The sequence below is a fragment of the Gavialis gangeticus genome, unplaced genomic scaffold (assembly GCF_001723915.1).
Source record: "Gavialis gangeticus isolate Ggan-Ray unplaced genomic scaffold, GavGan_comp1, whole genome shotgun sequence".
In the NCBI taxonomy this organism is placed as follows: Eukaryota; Metazoa; Chordata; order Crocodylia; family Gavialidae; genus Gavialis; species Gavialis gangeticus.
Window position 1 is genome coordinate 2,278,231 of NW_017728965.1, and position 17,934 is coordinate 2,296,164.

General features: G+C 46.6%; 1 long non-coding RNA gene across 1 annotated transcript in view; it reads left to right on the plus strand.

Moving 5' to 3' along the window:
- Window positions 1-11,196: 11,196 nt before the first annotated feature.
- The window catches only part of LOC109288634, a 23,367-nt gene continuing 16,629 nt past the window's right edge, over window positions 11,197-17,934 (plus strand). Inside the window, exon 1 of the long non-coding RNA XR_002095199.1 lies at window positions 11,197-11,447. This is a non-coding gene — a long non-coding RNA (uncharacterized LOC109288634). The remainder of the gene's footprint in view (window positions 11,448-17,934) is intronic.

The window sequence follows — 17,934 nt, forward strand, 5'->3', positions numbered from 1 at the left end:
TGCAGAGGCTGGCTGGAGCACAGCACAGCAATTGCCACGCTCCAGCAGACTTGATTAACCGAGTCTGCTCTGATGTGCTGGAATTACAGTTTATCGGAGCAGCCCTGCAGCACATCTTTAGGCACCCTGTGCTATGCACATTAAGACAGGCTAATGCGCATTTTCCCAGGACCTCACAATGGGGGAACTAGATTTAATGTGCGTTAACTGAAGTGTATTAATGCACGTGTAGATGCACCCAATTTAAAGACCAAACGATTTATTTTCAGGAAATGTCATGCTGCTGAGAGGTGCCCACTTTGGGAGGTGAAAGATTTCTTCTGGCTCACAGACAAGGCAGAGCAGATGCAGCAGCAGCACTGCACCATTTCATTACAGCGGCCTGTGTAGGTAAGTGAAGAATTCTGCTCTGCTGAGCTTGCTAATTAGCACTGGTTACAGAGTGGATTTCTATGACAGAGGCACCACTGGACATGGCCTGAGACTTGCTGGCATTTCACACAAACCACCTAGCTGTCCTCAGATGCTTTCAGTCACTGGAGGCTCACTGGGTTTAAACTGGTGACCTCAGCATAAAAAACAACGCAACCTATTACTGACCCTGTGAATCATGCCCTGTTTCCTAAACCCAACAACAAGCTGCCCTCAAATGAAGATCCTTTAATCGAAAAGCGGAGGGCAGCAAAATGAACTGGAGAAAAAAGCCACCAAACCAACTATTGGGAGGAACTGGTGATGTACTACTGCGCACAAAAATAGTGTGTAAACTGACTTGGTGATTTCAGGGTTGTGCAAGATCCAGTGTGTGACAAACAAGTAAGGGCAAAGAAGGAAAGGAAATGGAAATAGAAACAGAAACAGACATTGAAACGCCACCTAGGCATACAAAGCAATACACACAGACACGAGTGCCAAAAGTAACTGAAATTTCTCCGTGAAACACTTCTCATTTTTCTTGGGCCCTCCCCTTTGGAAACAAGTTGTTTAACCAGTTGCATCTGTAGCATGGGCAAAGCCTGAGGTGAGTTCACTGGTTGCGTACTAGGGCATGGAATAGAAATGCTTTGTCAATGAGATATTCGCTGGTCACATCAGAGGTTGGCAGTTTATCATAAGTAAACAGTTTCTTTGCAGGGTTTTTTGTTTTTGTTTTTTTTTTTTAAATTTTCACTCTACTTGATATTCCGAGATAATACAAACTCTTAAAGGGGGGACATGCAAAGAATAAGGCAAAGGTCAAACACAGCAAAGAACAAAATAAGCCTTATCTCATGACGCACTGACTTCATTTCGGCACTCCACCCTGTTACAGGATTCCTTTGTGCCTATAGAGGAGCTGAGTCACCAACTAAGGCAAGTTCAAACTAACAGTAAACAGCATTCTGGCAGCAAAGGGGGAGGGAGTTTGAGCTGCAGCCTTAGCTGAGACACAGCTTCCTGCCAGGCCACGTGTTCTGAGCAAACCTACTCCTGTGACTAAAACGAAAAAGGTTTTGTTATGTTTTGATCTTAGTAATGCCAATAAGTCAGGAGATGTATTAGGAGATTGACTGTTATCATGACTTAGTACGTGAGCAATAGAAGTGTTTACTGTGACTGAAGGAATTGGCACTTAACTTGTTAAACAAATTGCAAGTATAGATCCTTTACTGCAACCTCAGTTCTATGCGTGGTACACTGTAATGAGAGCTCGATTGTAGAGAACGCTTCTCATCAGTAGATCTCTGAACTTTTTACCAAGGAGATCGGTGTCATTACCCCAGTTTTGTAGGGGGCAAAAAAGAGCCCTGGGGAGGGAAAATGACATGTTGATAGGCATCCAGAAGAGCAGGGGCTGGTATGGGAATAGAAATCCTGTCTGTGAGTCCATTGTACTCTATGCTAGAGCTAGACCTTACAGCCGCTCTCTAGGTAGGGCGTGTTGAATAGCAGAAACGCTGCCTTGACATTCAGCTCCTGGAGCACCATTGCATTTGCTGGACAGTGTCCTTTGCCTGAGGTCATTGATTCACGCTCCCTGAACGTTCAAAGCAAAGTGAGCAGTTTCAGTGGACAAAAGCAGAGTGATACTGCACTGTTCCTATCCATCTCCACCTTGTGTCTTTCTCTAGACATTTTACACTGCGCTTACCTCCTATAACAGGTGAGAGTTGGTGGATTCTGCTCTAATTGTGGCTGAGCTCTGAGGACTAGACTTTCCCTGGGCCTTGCTTTATGGCATCAACTTTGGTGGGATAAAGGAGCCATGTGGGGCTGGATTCTTTCATACAGGGAGTCGCTGGCTGGTATACATGATTGGTCTTAGCTACACTAGAGGGGCATGATTTTGCCCTTACCAGCCCTGGAATAGGGGAAGTACAAAGTTGCTTTAAGCTGTGTTTATTGCCGTCCTGATTGCAGACTAGTGCAGCCAAAATGATTCACCTTTCTTGACTGCTCACTGTGCAGGCTGAATTTGTGCCTTTATGGTTTCCTTCCTAGTCCTCTATCGAGGACATGGGAGCAGAAGAAGAGATGTTCTGCTGAGAGTTTTTTAACATGCCACCTGAAACATGTAGTTGCATACGCGGCATATCTTACCTGTGAGATAAATCACTCTTCCGCTTAGAAGCAGACTGCTCCTTCAGCCTGCTCCTAGGCAGGGGTAGTCTGGAGCTGTATGTTCTGTGTATGCTGCACCTGTTGTAGTTGGCATTTGTATTTCAGCGGCACTCAGCAGCCTCAACCAGGCCAGGGTCCCATCATGCTAGGCACTGCATAAAGTCAGAGTAAGAGCCAGCCTTTTGCTCCCACACAGATAAACTAAGGGGAAACAAAGACACAAAGCAGTGTTTTGTATATGACTCAAGCCAGCAGCAGGGCCAAGAAATGAGCACAAATTTCTTGTGACATAGTGCAGTGTTGCAATAATTAGTTTTTTTGCCTTCTGTTCAAAGAAAGACCTGACTCATTTTGTCTCTGCAGCAAGAAACAGGAAGTATGGAACGTCACAAAACAACCGCCCTTTCCCAAAAAAACTGACCACACCAACTCTGGCAGGCTTTTAGCCACTTAAAGTCCTGAGACATGGGGAGCTCTCAGGAGGCCAGAAAGCTGGAATAGAGTGGCCACTGATCTTTTCCTAAAAGTATATTATGTACCCTTTTCCCAACATCCATTCCTGCTGCCATCCCCTACTACGTCTGCTAGTTTAGGTCACATTCCTTTCCTGTGCACTGGGATGCCTTTCTGAATCTGTGGGATTCAGGCTGTCTGTATCTTGTGATGCTGCTATGGAACACAGGATTGCATCTGGGCTCTTACAATGCCTGTGCACAAGGCACTGTTTGCAAATACAAGTGCGGAGTGGGCTTTTGTTTCCTCTACTGGGTGACTTCTTCCAGATTTAAAAGTTTGGCTCTGAGTGTGAGCAGAAAGGCAGAATTGGTTTTGGTGCAAGTGCATGCAGATGTTGGCATAACTGGGGCTTTTGTTCATAGTTTCCCAATTTTAGAGTTGTGACAGTTCTGAGCTTTCAGCCTTGCACTTGCAACTCCAGCCCTACTGATGAGGTTCTGCTGCTGTACAAAACCTCCCTGAAGCCAGTGGTGGTTCATGCAGGTGGCAGGGTGTCCAAATACCAAATACAGATCTGGCTCTTGTTATGGTGGGTTTGCTCAAGAGAGCCTAGTGGCACGTGCTGGGTTGCTGGTCCGTTCTTGGGCAGCACTTTGCTTTGTTACTTTGGCCAGCTTGGCACTGCTGGTTGCATTTGCTTGGTTTTGTTTCTGGTTTAGTTATTAACACAGGCTGCTTTTTTTTGGTGCTGACCCTTTTGATTAATTAAAGCTGCTTGTGATTAATCTCTGGGTAATGTAGCATCAGCCTCCTGCCTCTGACCACTTGTATGTTTTAGGGAAGGAGGGGATAGTTTAAGAAACAGGGCCACAGCCACATTCTTTCCTAAATAGCTTGGATCAGGAGATGATAGGGCAAAAAGAGGATGTACACTGTTCTCTGTACATTCTTCCTTTCTATAACACGTGCACAGTTTAGGTCATCATCAAACAGAGTTTTAACCTTGTCCTTGCTGGTCCAGAACCACATCTTGCATGTGCAGAACCTCTCACACCAAAAACTTAAAAGCTTTCTACAAACTCCTATTCAAACTGTGCCACTGGAATGGGAGCCATCTTGGCATATTGAAAATAGTTAGACGTTGCAGATTTTACGAATACTGAAAGTTTATAGAGCTTCAGAGCCAGAAATGTGAGACTTCCTGAACATTCAAATCCATGCCCAATTTTTCTAAGACAATCAGTTTAAAAGAAAAGATTAAAAGAAAAGGGAATGAGTAGACAACACTGTTATTTTATATGTGCACAAAATGAGTAAGTACATTAATGTTGTTTTGTATGTCCCTTATCTGTATAAGGAGAGCCCCCCAGCTGTGTAGATATAGCTGTACAAAAGCAGTGTTGAAGTTAGCCTTTAGGCCTGGGAACAGGCTCTGTAACTGAAAAGCTGAAAGCTGGTGCCAACTTGGTCCTTGCATACTTAAAACCAGAATTCTGAACTGCAGTTTGTGGATTTATGATCCCCAATAGCAAACCATTTCCAATAGTGCTAATGCCAGATTATTAAAAGGAAGGTAGAAATAGTCGCATTAATAATTGTTCCGACACATACCAGGAGACACTGTGAATTTATGCCTTTGAAATACTATACACACCTATTCTATGGGGCTGTTTAATAAATTTTATTTTTTCTTGGCTCCCATCTGGTGACCTGATTATATGCTCTGAAGTATAAGGATCAATTAGTAGCATTTACACAGATGTTCTCCCTAGCTATTGTAACTTCTTTTTAATTTTTTCGATTTTGGTTGTTTCCCCCATAGTTTCATAGATTTAGGGTCGGAAGGGACCTAGTAGATCTTCTAGCCCGACCCCCCACCAGGGCGGGAGAACAACAAAACCCCAAAACAAAAACGGGACTCAAATGAGTCCAGCCAGGTAGGCATCCAGCCTCTTCTTAAAGACCCCCAGGGTAGGGGCCAGCACCACTTCCCTTGGAAGTTGGTTCCAGCTCCTAGCCGCCCTAACTGTGAAGTAGTTTTTGCGGATGTCCAATCTATACCTCCTCTCCATCAACTTGTGCCCATTACTCCTTGTTATGCCAGCGGGCGCTAGGGGAAACAGCGTCTCCCCCAAACCCTTCTGGTCCCCCCTAGTGAGTTTATAGACGGTCACCAGGTCCCCCCTCAGCCTTCTCTTGTGGAGGCTGAATAGGTTCAGGTCCTGCAGTCTCTCACTGTAGGGTCTGCCCTGTTGTCCCTGGATCATGCGGGTGGCCCTCCTCTGGACCCTCTCCATGTTGTCCACATCCCTCTTGAAATGGGGCGCACAGAACTGGACACAATACTCCAGCTGTGGCCTGACCAGCGTCGCGTAGAGGGGGAGGATCACCTCCTTGGCTCTACTCGAGATGCACCTGTGGATGCACGACAAGGTCCGGTTAGCCCTGCCAACCATGACCTCGCATTGTCGGCCCATGTTCATCTTGGAGTCAATAATGACTCCAAGATCTCTTTCTGCCTCCGTGCTCTCAAGTAGGGAGTTCCCCATTGTGTAAGTGTGCTGCTGGTTCCTACTGCCCAAGTGCAGCACCCTGCACTTGTCCGTATTGAAACGCATCCTGTTCCTGTTAGCCCACCCCTGTAACCTATCCAGATCCCTCTGCAATCTCTCACTCCCTGCTAGCGTGCTCACCTCCCCCCAAATTTTGGTGTCATCAGCGAATTTAAACAGGTTACTTTCCACCCCATCATCCAGATCGCTGATGAAGAAATTGAACAGCGCAGGCCCCAGGACCGAGCCCTGGGGGACTCCGCTACCCACCTCCCCCCAGGTCGAGTATGACCCATCCACTACCACCCTCTGAGTGTGACCCTTCAGCCAATCTGCAATCCATCTGACTGTGTAGGCATCTATGCCACAGTCGCCTAGTTTTTTAACTAGGATGGGGTGAGAGACGGTTTTTTCATAAAGCTGTTTGTCACAGTAACATCCTGTAACAGCAAGTTTGGAGGCTGATATGTATTTCCTGTTTCAAATATTGCCTGTTGTTGATTTGGGTGTCACTTGTTTCTTAAATTATGGAAAAGCAGACAAAATAGACCCTAATTAGCATTATCCATATCTACTATCTTTCTTACGTGACTTCTTTTTCCTAAAGCAAATTATCTTTGTTCATTTAGTACCTATATAATTACTTGAAAATGCAAATTGTTATATAAAGTACAAAACTTATTTTTGCCAAAAGCCTTTCCTTGGGTAAAAGCTGCACTTACCCACTGGGTTTCGAGTCATTTTGGTTCCTCCTCTTGGGGTCTTTCTTATTTGGAGCTCTGAGTTTTTGGAACTCAGTAATCAGTACTCATAGTGGGGGCATATTGCTTCTCTGCCTGTAAACTGCAGCTCTGCTCTCTAAGTGTGCATGATGATGAATATACTCCTAGAAGCCTTGAGGCAGGTTTTTTTTTGGTTTTACAGCGCTCCAGTGTCTTTGGAGTGTAGCCACAGAACCATCTGGTTGGGAAAGATGGAAATCTCTCTGACTTGGTGAATCATAAGGCTTTTAAGTCTGCTTGGTGTTCCCAGGTAGAAGTACAGACTTCAAAGAATTCTAGATGGCTTTCTCACTTATCCCCAAATTTTAGGAGACATTTGAATAACCACATGATCTGGTGCCCGGCTTTCGTGGGCAGACCCGCAGGAGGGAAAAAAAGGCAGCCACTCAGGATGAGTAACTGCCCCCGGGGGCACGACAAGGACAAGAGGCTGAATGGAGGACTGGACAGTGAAACCTAGAACGGATCACAGCCAGGTGAGCAAATCACAACCAGACCTCGCCACCAAGGGAAGTGGGAGAGAATTTCTACTTACCAGGTCAGAATATTTACCAGGATGCTGATGGGGGAACTGGAGCAAGAACCCCTGGAGGAGGAAAGAGCAGGGTCCAGAGACAGGCTCTGGGACTCAGAAAAAGCAGCGGTTTGTTGCTTAAAACAACAGGCGCTTATTTCAGTTAACATACAGAAGGGAATTATTCAATAAAAGAAATCCTTGTGACCAGCTAAAACTTAACTGCATTTGTCGTATATTTCAGTGGGGGATATTAATTCTTCTTTTCTCCTATCGTAAAGTTGTGGCAGGCGAGTCACCCCAGACAAATTGAGGGTAACATCACTTACCCTCCTACAACTGGTGCATTGGCCGGGAACCTGCGAAGTGAGGAACAACCTGGGGATAGGATGGATTCCATGGAGGTGCAAACTCCAGTGGATTGGCAGTAGGCCCATACCGTGACATTATGTATACCTCAGGGGCAACAAGCCCAGCTAGAAGAAATGGTGAGGATAAGAGCCCAGGAGGCTGAGGTTCGAATCTGCCTCCTCAACTGCCAACAAGACTTGAGCGAAAAATTCAAGGCGCAGCAAGTAACAATGACCCAGGATGGGGATGGGACAAGTTTCCCTAAGATGTGCCCACAAGATGACCCAGAGGCATTCTTGGAAGCCATTGAACACATGGCCATGACCCTAAAATAGGACCTGGTTAGCTGGGCAGTAAGGCTTGGGCCCCGACTGATCGGACCAACCCAGAAAGCCTACAGAGCTCTAACCAGAGCACAGACCTGGGACTATGAAAAAGTAAAGGCCGTGATATTATACTGGCTGGAGATATCCCCTGAGACATACTGACAAAAGCTCAGGGCTAAAAAAAAAGGTGGAAGAGAACAATTAGAACAATTCCTGATGGACTTAGGGAGCCAGACCCAGAGGTGAGTCAGGAGACATTGACCAAAAAGTATGGAGAAGGTGCTCCCACTGGCTAATGACTGTGTGGCGGCTGAAGCCGAAGGGGATAACCCCAGAAGAGAGAGGGGAGCTGGGACATCCCAAGCCCCAAGACCTGAAGGGAGCCAGAGGGTAAGGAGGGGGGGAAGCTCCCTGGAACCCCACATGTGAGGGCAGAAGCTGGGATAACAAAGAATTAGTTTGTTACCAGTGTGGGGAGAAAGGACATGTGGCCAGGACCTGTCCCCAACAGGGGCTGTAGGAGACGTCTTCCAACTACCCACATGAAGACCAGATGGATTGTAGCTTTGGGAGACACAAGGGCCCCTGGAGAAACAACAAGCCAGTGGTAGAGGAGCTCAAGATAGGGGGGCAATAATCCTCCCCACCGTGGTAGATGCAGGTTGTTCCCAGACCATGGTCTGAGCAGATTTAAAACCGCCCCGGATGGGGCGCCTCAAAACCACAGTAAGTATGACATGTATACATGGATCTTCATATACATATGAAAGGAGGTGCGTGAAACTCACGGTGATGGGACGGACAGCCGAGCTAGCAGAAGGCCTGGCCAAGACCCTGCCCTGCCCCATGCTGTTAGGGGTAGACTGGCCTTATCTCCGTGAGGTGCTGGATCGAGCTATGTAGGGTCAATCGGGGGAAGACCTTGCCTACAAGTCCCACGCAGCGTGCTATGGAGACCCGGCTGACCTCGAAGAAGGGGAGTTCGACCTGGACCAGTTCGTAGGTGCAGACCAATTCCAAGAAAAGCAGAAAAGAGAGCCCTTGCCTAAAAACATCCTGCAAGACCAACTAGCCAAACGTGAAGGTGAGGTGCTGGATCCAGTGTGGGTAAGGCAAATCCCCCATTTTGAGGTAAGAGATAACATTCTGTATTGGGCTGAGACCAGGAAAGAGGGGATGGAACGAAGCCAGATGCTTGTTCCTGGATGGTGCTGGAGGGTCTTGTTGAGAGTGGCTCACGCCCTTCCCATGGGGAGGTATCTAGGCAGAGACAAAACCGAGGCTTGATTAAAACAGCAGATTTACTGTCTGGGACTCTACAAGATGGTAGAGAAATACTGCCAGGAGTGCCCAGCCTGCCAAAAGACAGGAGAGGCACGCACCCCAAGGTGCCAATGATCCCCCTACCCCTGGCAGAGAGACCTTTCAATTGCATTGCATTGTGGACGTAGCAGGTCCTTTCCCGCGTAGTGGGGCAGGCTACCAATTTGTATTAGTAATCTTTGATTATGCCACCCAATTACCTGAGGCGGTGCCCCTATGGACCATGATGGCCCCAAAGATTGCTGATGCTTTAATAAAATGAGTGGCCTGGGTAGGTCTACCACAAGAGATATTAACTGACCAGGGGAAGAACTTTATGTCTAGCATCCTGAAGGGCATCAGCAGGACACTCCAGATCAAGCAGCTACAGACTTCAGTCTACCATCCCTAGACCAATGGATTGGTAGAATGATTCAACCAGACATTAAAAGGTATGATTTGGGTGTGTATCCAAAGGGACCCAAGTCAATGGGATGAGATGCTATCCCCCTTACTCTTTGCCATCAGGGAGGCCCCACAAAACTCTACCGGATATTCACCCTTTGAACTGGTGTATGGGCACCAACCACGGGGGATCTTAGACCTAATCTGTGAGAACTGGACGGAGCCTGAGCCAGGGAGGCCAAGATGGCCCTGAGCAGTGACAGACTTCCGGGAGAGTGTGGGCCATAGCCCCAAGTAACTTGGGGTGGAGTCCTGCCCAACAAAAGAGGAACTACAGTGTCCATACACAAAAATGGTAACTTAAAGAAGGGGATTGGGCTCTGGTATTACTACCAGATAGCACCCACAAGCTGTTAGCTCAGCAGCAAGAACCTTTTTAGGTCTTGCGAAAAGTCGGATCTGTTACCTATGAGGTATTGAAAACACACCCAGTTAGGAGAAAACAAGTATACCACATCAATCTATTGAAGAAATGGCACCAGCAAGAGGGGTGGTTAATGCAGAAGAATATTAACACCAAAGATTCTGAGGAACTAGGAGTAGCCCAGGAACAACAGGACCCAGCTGGGGAACCAGAGATAGGTCAAGACCTAGGACAGGATCAAAGAGAGGCAGTGGGGAAGATCATTAGGGAATTCTGTGACGTCTTTAACGAATGGTAAGGAAAGGCCAAAGGTGTAGAACACTGAATACAGACACCGACGGCGTAGTGGTGTGAAATCTCTGGCGAAGGCTGCCCTGTTACTTATGGCCGGTAGTCAAAGAGGAGACTGACAAGATGCTACACCTGGAGACCATTGAGGAATCCCACAGCACCTGGCATAGCCCAATGGTGATTGTCCCCAAACTGGACAGATCCATACGCCTCTGCATAGACTACTGAAAGGTAGAGGTTGCAGACTTTGACACTTTTCCTATGCCCCAAATAGATGACGTGTTGGAAAAGATAGGCCAGGCCCAGTATATCTCCACACTGGATCTCACCAAGGGTTACCGGCAAAGTCCAATGACCCCGGCAGATTGGGAGAAGGCAGCGTTTGGGACCCTGTCAGGGTTGTGGCGGTTCAAGGAGATGCCTTTTGGCCACGCTCCATTGCACTGGCTGTAGACCGCAAAAACAGACAGTGTAATTAGGTGACTTCTTGCTAGATTAACTAGGTGGCTTCTTGCTTTGCACCCTTTTTATTTTTCAGTAGAGCAGGAGAAGAACCAGGAACGCAGACTTCCTCTCCCACCCTGAGGAATGACACACCTGGGACACAGGGCCCCACAGAAAGAAAACCGCAACAAGGCAGACCAGCGTGTTGTTAGCAAATAAAAACCTAGGAGTCTGGGCTAGCCCAGGGATTGATATGACACCTTGTTTGATGAGTGACAGAAAGGCTTTATTTACTACAAGTATGTAAAATCAAGTCAAGTGAGCCCAAACTAAATCGAAGTCCAGTAATTAGCTATAAGGTGATGATTTCCCACCAAACAGTCTGTTTCTCTTCAACTTCTCAAGTAAGTTGGGCACATCAGCAACTGGTGTTAGAGAGATGTCTCATTCTTGAAGCGTGCGCGCTGTTTGCTGTTTTACTGCCTTTTTATACCCTTAGTTTAGCATCTTCAAAGCATTCTTTTAGTTGTGTGACTCGAGAGAGTCCCAAGCAGTAATTGACAGGAAAAACCTCTCATTACTGGTTATCAGAAATTTGAATGAGTTACCTTCTTCAGTAACAAGAGGTTATCCAGTTTGAAACATCTTAAGAAACTGATTTACAGCCAGGAAAAAACATACTAAATCAGGAGGAGACATCTATTACATATGGAGAATGTCTCTTCCTGCACATAAACACAAGTTAGTTGCGAAAGAAATATTTACCTTGCTAATTAATCAAGGATAGACAGTTCATTAGTTACAGACCAGATAACTAAGAGTCTGCCTGAAATCATCATGAATATAGTAAGATGAACTGGAAGAGATACTTCATTATTCCTTCTCAGATGGCCTGGCCATGAACTCGCATCCTCTTGCAATTTGCAGTTAGCATCAGTATTCTGTGTTTTAACTTTTGTGAGTAGGCCCAAGCTTATCATGAGTTTCAGAGTCATCAATGTGGACACTCCAAATTTCTTTTTCTTTCTTCTTTTCTTTCCCATGCTCTCACACCCCTTCCTTAGTGATGCCAAAACAGAGGGTGGAGGTATGTAACACAGGGTGGCACAGCAACCCAGTTACTGATGTGACCAGGAGTAACCCTGCGGGGTCGGGAACGGGGCAAGCCTGGGAAGAACACCGGTGTGGCTAAGAAGACCGGTAATTAATTACTTTGGGAAGCCCAACATTTTTCACTTGACCTCAAATTCCTTTCCTGAATAGACAAAAGCATTGGAAAGCTGAGGTTGTAACATGACTATGGAATTTAAAAATATATACAAATACAGTATGTGCACCCGCCCCCATGTTTACTCGAATATAAGATGGCCCTCCAAAAATTAGATTCTATATATGGAAAATGTATAACTTTGGAATAATTTTCTAAGGATTATTGGAAGATTGTCTTGAATTCATCCCCTACCCAGTGCTTCAGCAGGGAAAATAGTCACTAAGGGGTGGGATCAGGTGCCCCCCCTGCCTTCTGCCCTCCCATTTTTCCCCCTGCAGCTCTCCTACGTCTACCCACCAGTTTGTCTCCCCCTCCCCCTTACTGTTAGCCCCTGCTCAGGCTCTGTTCCCTCCCCTAGCACAAGACATGGAACTGAAGTGTATTCAGCAGTAAGGGGAGGAAAGGGGCAAAGGGTTGCGGGCAGAAGCTGCGGAGAGCAAGTAGTAGGCTGCTGGAGGCCTTTCTTAGAACTGGAACAGCTGCCAGCCGCCGCACAGGGAAACCTTTTTAGTCTGAAATACCATGAATCAAGAAATGACTTGCGCGTGCACATTTCAGCGTGCACTTGGGCCAAGTGTTTTGTGGTAGGCTCAGTATGGGCTGCACTGAATCAGCTTCCTAGGTGGTTTCCATGACTGAGCACATACTACTTCCAATGTTTTGAGAAGGGGAGGATGGTTTTGCATGCACATATAAGACAAGAGGCTATTTTTACTATTCTGATTAGGGGAAAACGTTCATTTTCTGTTTGAATAAGTATGGGATATAGTGTGCGGGCGTTGGTATGTGGTATTACATAAATATAAAGAATTGTTATAAAGGAGGCACTGGGGAAAGGACAAGAAGCAGCTTACTTTGCAGTGAAGGTTTGAGTTGATTATTAGGACAAATTGCCAGCTGCCTGGGTGGTGGAACACTGGCACAGGCTCCCTAGGGATCTCACAGGGATCACTGGGTGTACTCGATCCTGCCGTAATGCACGGGGCTGGCACTAGAAAATCTCTTGAGGTTCCCTCCTTCCCTGCATTTTAATGATACTATGAATATTCAGCAAAGAACATTGCAGTAAAATGACTTGAACAGTTCTTAAATAGAGAACTGACAGTCAAATACCCTCCCCTTTGTACTTTCTTGAACAAATGGGTATGAACCGCAGTCTGTTAGGTTCACAATGACATTAGAAAGGCTGTTAGAGCTCTAGGAAGTTAGATTTGCAAAGTCCGAGTCTGTTTTTAACTTGAGTTAGAGCAAGTGGCGGGTCGGGGGGAATTTGGGATCTAAAAACAGCTCTGGTCCAAATCCCTTCTTCACAGACCTCAGTGACTTATTGAGGCCCAATCCTCCTTTCAGTCATGGCTTTTACATCATCACGAGCTACAACCACCTCTACAGTAGCCTTGGTTCCTACCAAGTTACTCCTGATTTGTGCCAGGGGTTAGTAGAGAATGGGGCCAATCAGGCATAAGTTGCTGGGTGATAAGGATTGTGTGCAGCAGGAGGTGTGGATCCAGTCTGTCTGTGAGCGATAAACAACCCAACCCACCCTTTGTTTTTTCTGCAGCCAACGTCTGACCCACAGTTAGACCCTTAAATGGAAATGAACTCAACTTCAGGATGGGGTGATAAACAGCTCAGACTATGCCTGGGGGACAGCAGGTAGAAATTCCTGCCTGGTGGGTGAGTCATTCATTTGCACTTTGTGCAGTGGTAGTCATTCCCCAGGTATATAAACACACTAAAGGCGATCCGGTGTTGAAACACTGTTGATGATTGCTACCTTCTGCGGTAGATTAATTGCCCTAGTGCTCTCTGTATACAAACATTATCTATTTGATCTGTCATTGATAGTGGTTGGATGCATAGGCAGGCCGGATCAAGACATTGAGGCCAACAGGTGAACCTGCAGAGTACTATGGTGGAGCCGGGGTGAGGACTGGGAGAGAGGAGCTTTATGGAAATATCACCATATTGGGTGCAGACAATAATGGTGCAAATGCTGTGACCCTGAGAAATGCCAGGAGTTGCTTGCCCTGAGCTCAAAGCAAATACAGTTCTTTTCTAGGGCCCTGAATTGCTGTGGCTGAAGCAATTCCAGCATTTAACACATGTTTTTACTGAAATTGAAGAGGCTTAGCCTGAATATTTTCAAGATATGCATATATAGGGAGGTGTTCCAGAGCAGCTCTTCCTGATTCATTGCCTGTGTGGTCACTGACTTCCAGTTAATTTAGTTTGCCAGGAAGAGCTGTTCTGCTTTAAATTTTCCTGCAGGATCCTTGAACTTGAATCAGTATTTCCCACAGCAGTTCCTCCCTCTGATCAGAGGCTACTCTGTTCTTATACCCTGTGCTAACTTAGGCTCTCTGCATGTACAGATGCTAAAGGGAGCTGTTCTTTCAGCAGCTGTTACTGGCAATGTCTGAATCCCTGCCAAGTTATTCATGTAGTTCATATGTCAGATGATGCTTTGTGCGGGAGCTAGGCAGCTTCCTTTGGGATGGAGCAGAAATTCCAGATCCTTCGGCTACCAAATACATTTGCTACCAGTCAAACTTGCCTGGTCCTGAAGCCTGTGGCAGGCACGGTAGTTGTAAAACTAGCAAGTCACGGGATCTCAGGCCAGGCTGTCTTTCAGAGACAAACTTACCTACACAGACACAGTTTGCAAAGCCTCCTGAATGAAGCAGATTGCACAATGGAAAAAAGTCCAAGTTTAAAAATAAAAAAGAAAGTCCCCAGGAAACCATATTGAAAAATCCCCATTTTGAGCTCAGAGGGAGAAAACTGAGAAAAGAGTGGAGGGTTTTCTCATGCTAACCCCACGGGTCTGTAGCTGGATATCTGGTCACCTTCCCCTTGAGCATTCTGGCCCAGTAGCATTTTGCATCAGCTTTGCAGGGATGGAAATGACAGGGGGCCTGATTGCACACCCTCGGGTTTTAATAGTTAAGTCCGAGAGATTTTTCCCAGAGCCGTGCCCAGGGCCCAGAACTGGAATGTAGCTAGAAAACACTGCACTTGCATTAGTGAGGGCTGTTGGCTGCTGGTTTGCAGCTCTGTGACCGAATGAAATATTTGGAATGATTTTTTTTCCCATCAAAAAATACATCTTTTTCAAAATGAAGAATATTACAAAGAACCTAGCTGTGGAAGAAAAAAAGTTTAAAATGTCTGGGTTTTAACATTGCAAATGTTATTGAAATCACCTTTCAAACAGTTAATCATTTTTTTTTAACGGCAACTGAATGTTGTTCTGAGTCATGCAGTGTATTTCCTCTCGTGGTATCTGGATGCTGTTGCTTTTTCCATATACAGACTGGGGCTTCCAAATCCCAAAGGCGATGCAGAAAACACAACACAGATATGTGCTTGGTGGCAAAAGCTCAGAAAGGTTTATTGTCGTCAGACAGTACACCTCTTGGTCTGATTAACAGTCAGTCCAACCTGGAGAAGCTTTTCCTTGACTGGTAGAGACACCATACACTATTCATGCTCCCCAAGCTCTCTATGAAGGACAGGTCTCTCAACTCCTGTATTTATACCTGCATCCCTCATGCCCGCTCATGTTTCATAGTTTCATAGTTGGTAGGGTCGAAGAGACCTGAGCAGATCATCAATTGGATGCTTATCTTGCTGGGATCCTATGACCCCAGCTGACTTCCTGCCCTTTGGGCGGGGGGCTGGACTCGATGATCTTCGGAGGTCCCTTCCAGCCCTAATGTCTATGAAATCTATGAAATCAAGTCTGACCCCCTGCCATGGCAGGAAAGAGTACTGGGGTCAAACGACCCCAGCAAGGTCTCACTGTCAAGAATCTCATCTTTGTTTGTTTGTTTTTCCAAGTTCACCCATCTGCACTTTCTTTAGAGAGTTCTAGCTTTCACAGTTGTAGCTGCTAGTGTCATACTGTCTTCAGTGATTTTTTGCTCATTAGTGTGGGTTTTTTGGTTTGTTTTTTTTCTTTGAGTCACCCCTGAATCAAAGTGCCTGCAAAGATTTGTTTAAATAGAAGGAAAAAGTCAGTTAACATGCTACTAGATACTGGTGCTCAGCTACGTGTTTTGGACTGTGCAGAATGGAAAAGGTTCCCTACCGAGTGGTAGGAGTTGGAGGTGCCAGATGACCAAGACATTTGGTCCGGTCCACGTTCACTTTGCCTAACGGCTCCGTAGTAACAGCAGCTGCTGTAATGCTCCGGGGAGGGCCGAACCTACTAGGACTAAATGTGTTGCGAGGGCAGCAGTTCTTAAACAAGAAACCTGACAGTTTGGCTGTGCCACAGCCCAGGAAATTGAGCAGAAGGACGTGATGATGGCAGTGGCCCAATGTTTTATGACCCCACTTGCCCTGCCGGCCGTGAAGGAGGTACACCGACCTCAATACCGCACACCCCCCGAGGCAACACAACCCATCCGGGACATCATCAATCGGCAGCTGGCGGATGGAAACATCGTTTGGACTCATTCTCTGTACAACAACCCGGTGTGGCCAGTACGTAAACCAAATGGGGATTGGCGATTGACTATTGACTTTAGGGTTTTAAATGCCAATACCAACCATTTAACAGCTGTGGTCCCATCCGTGCCTGCGTTAACAGAAAACATTAGGTGTTATGGACCCCAGTGGATGGGATCGTGGACATTAAAGACATGTTCTTTGCTATTCCCATCCATGAAAATTACTGACCTTTGTTTGCCTTCACATGGCTAAGCCAGCAGTACACCTACACAGTCCTACCCCAGGGCTGGGTGCATAGCCCCACCTTGGCCCACGGAGTGCTGGCTGCAGTGGTCCACGAAGTCCAGTTGAGCCACCCAAAGGTGCATGTCTGGCAGTATGTTGACAATGTCATGGTGGGAGGCCAGGACCAGGAATTAATCATTTGTGCTTTTGAGTCCCTAAAGGAGAAAGTGCAGGCATTTGAATTCATGCTGTCCAGCAAAAAGTTCCAAGAAGCTGGGCCCCAGTGTGAATTCCTGGGAATCCAGTAGCAACAAGGTGGACCCATCATACCGGCTAAGGAGCTGCAGAGTCTGGTAGATACCTCTGCCCCCAACAGTGTAAAAGAGCTGCAAGCCCAGCTGGGAGCGCTTAATTTCTGGCGCCTGCATGTCCCTGAGTTTAGTGCATTGGCCCAGCTTTTGTATAATTTGTGCAAAAAAAAAGGCACAGTGGGATTGAGGCCCCGAGCACCAGCATGCCATGCGGGCCCTCAAGAAGGAGGTAACCATCCACGCCTCCCTAGCAGCACGACGCTCAGAAGGGGAGTTCTGGCTCCATGTAAATGTGTCCAACGGGGGGCCCCACTGGAGCTTATGGCAAGGAGATACACCTAAGGCAGAGGGAAAGCCCCTTGGGTTTTGGAGCTGAGGCTGGAAGGGGGCTGAAGCCCGATACACCGTGCTAGAACAAATGCTGTGTGCAGCAGCCGCAGTTTTAGAAGCCACAGAGGCCCTGAGAGGGGAGTTACCCACTGTCATAACCACCCCAGTACCCATCCTGGGAATGGCATTGTCTGACCGACACCTCCCGCCTGGAGGGAGGGCCCAAGAAACAACAGTGCAAAAATAGATCTATTATATATTAAGTCGGGTGCAGTGGGTAACCCCAAAGGGACGTCCAGCACTAGTAGAAAAAGTCACAGAAAGCACAGTCAGCATATACCCAGACGCAACCAGCTCTGATGAGCCATCTCCCATCAAGGAAACGCCTCCCTTTTCACCCGACATGGAAACATCAGAAGATGTAAAAGTCTAGTTTACCGACAGCTCAGCCAAAGGTCGCACCTGGAGGAGTGCTGCCATACAGATTCGAGATGGTAAGCAGCTTACAATGGAGGAAAACAGCCAAAGTGCGCAGTATGCTGAACTGGCCGCTGTAGTCAACGTGGCCAGCTATGAACTGTTACTAGGGTCAAGCTGTACAAAACCCATTTATATCTACTGCGATTCGTGGATGGTAGTAGAGGGGTGCACCAAGTAGCTACCCTTGTGGAAAAAAGAAAACTTTGAAAGACGAGGCAAAAATATTGGGAGCTATAATGACTAAGAAACTTTGTGGGTAATGGCAGAGGAAGGTCTAAAGAAATTGTTGGTTTAATCATAAACGCTAACTGTGACTCTAGATATTCATGAGTTGTGCCCAGCCACATTTGCTTTGTTTTCTTTATGCTTGTTGGACAGGATCATTGTATGTAAACATTGTTTATATGTTAAC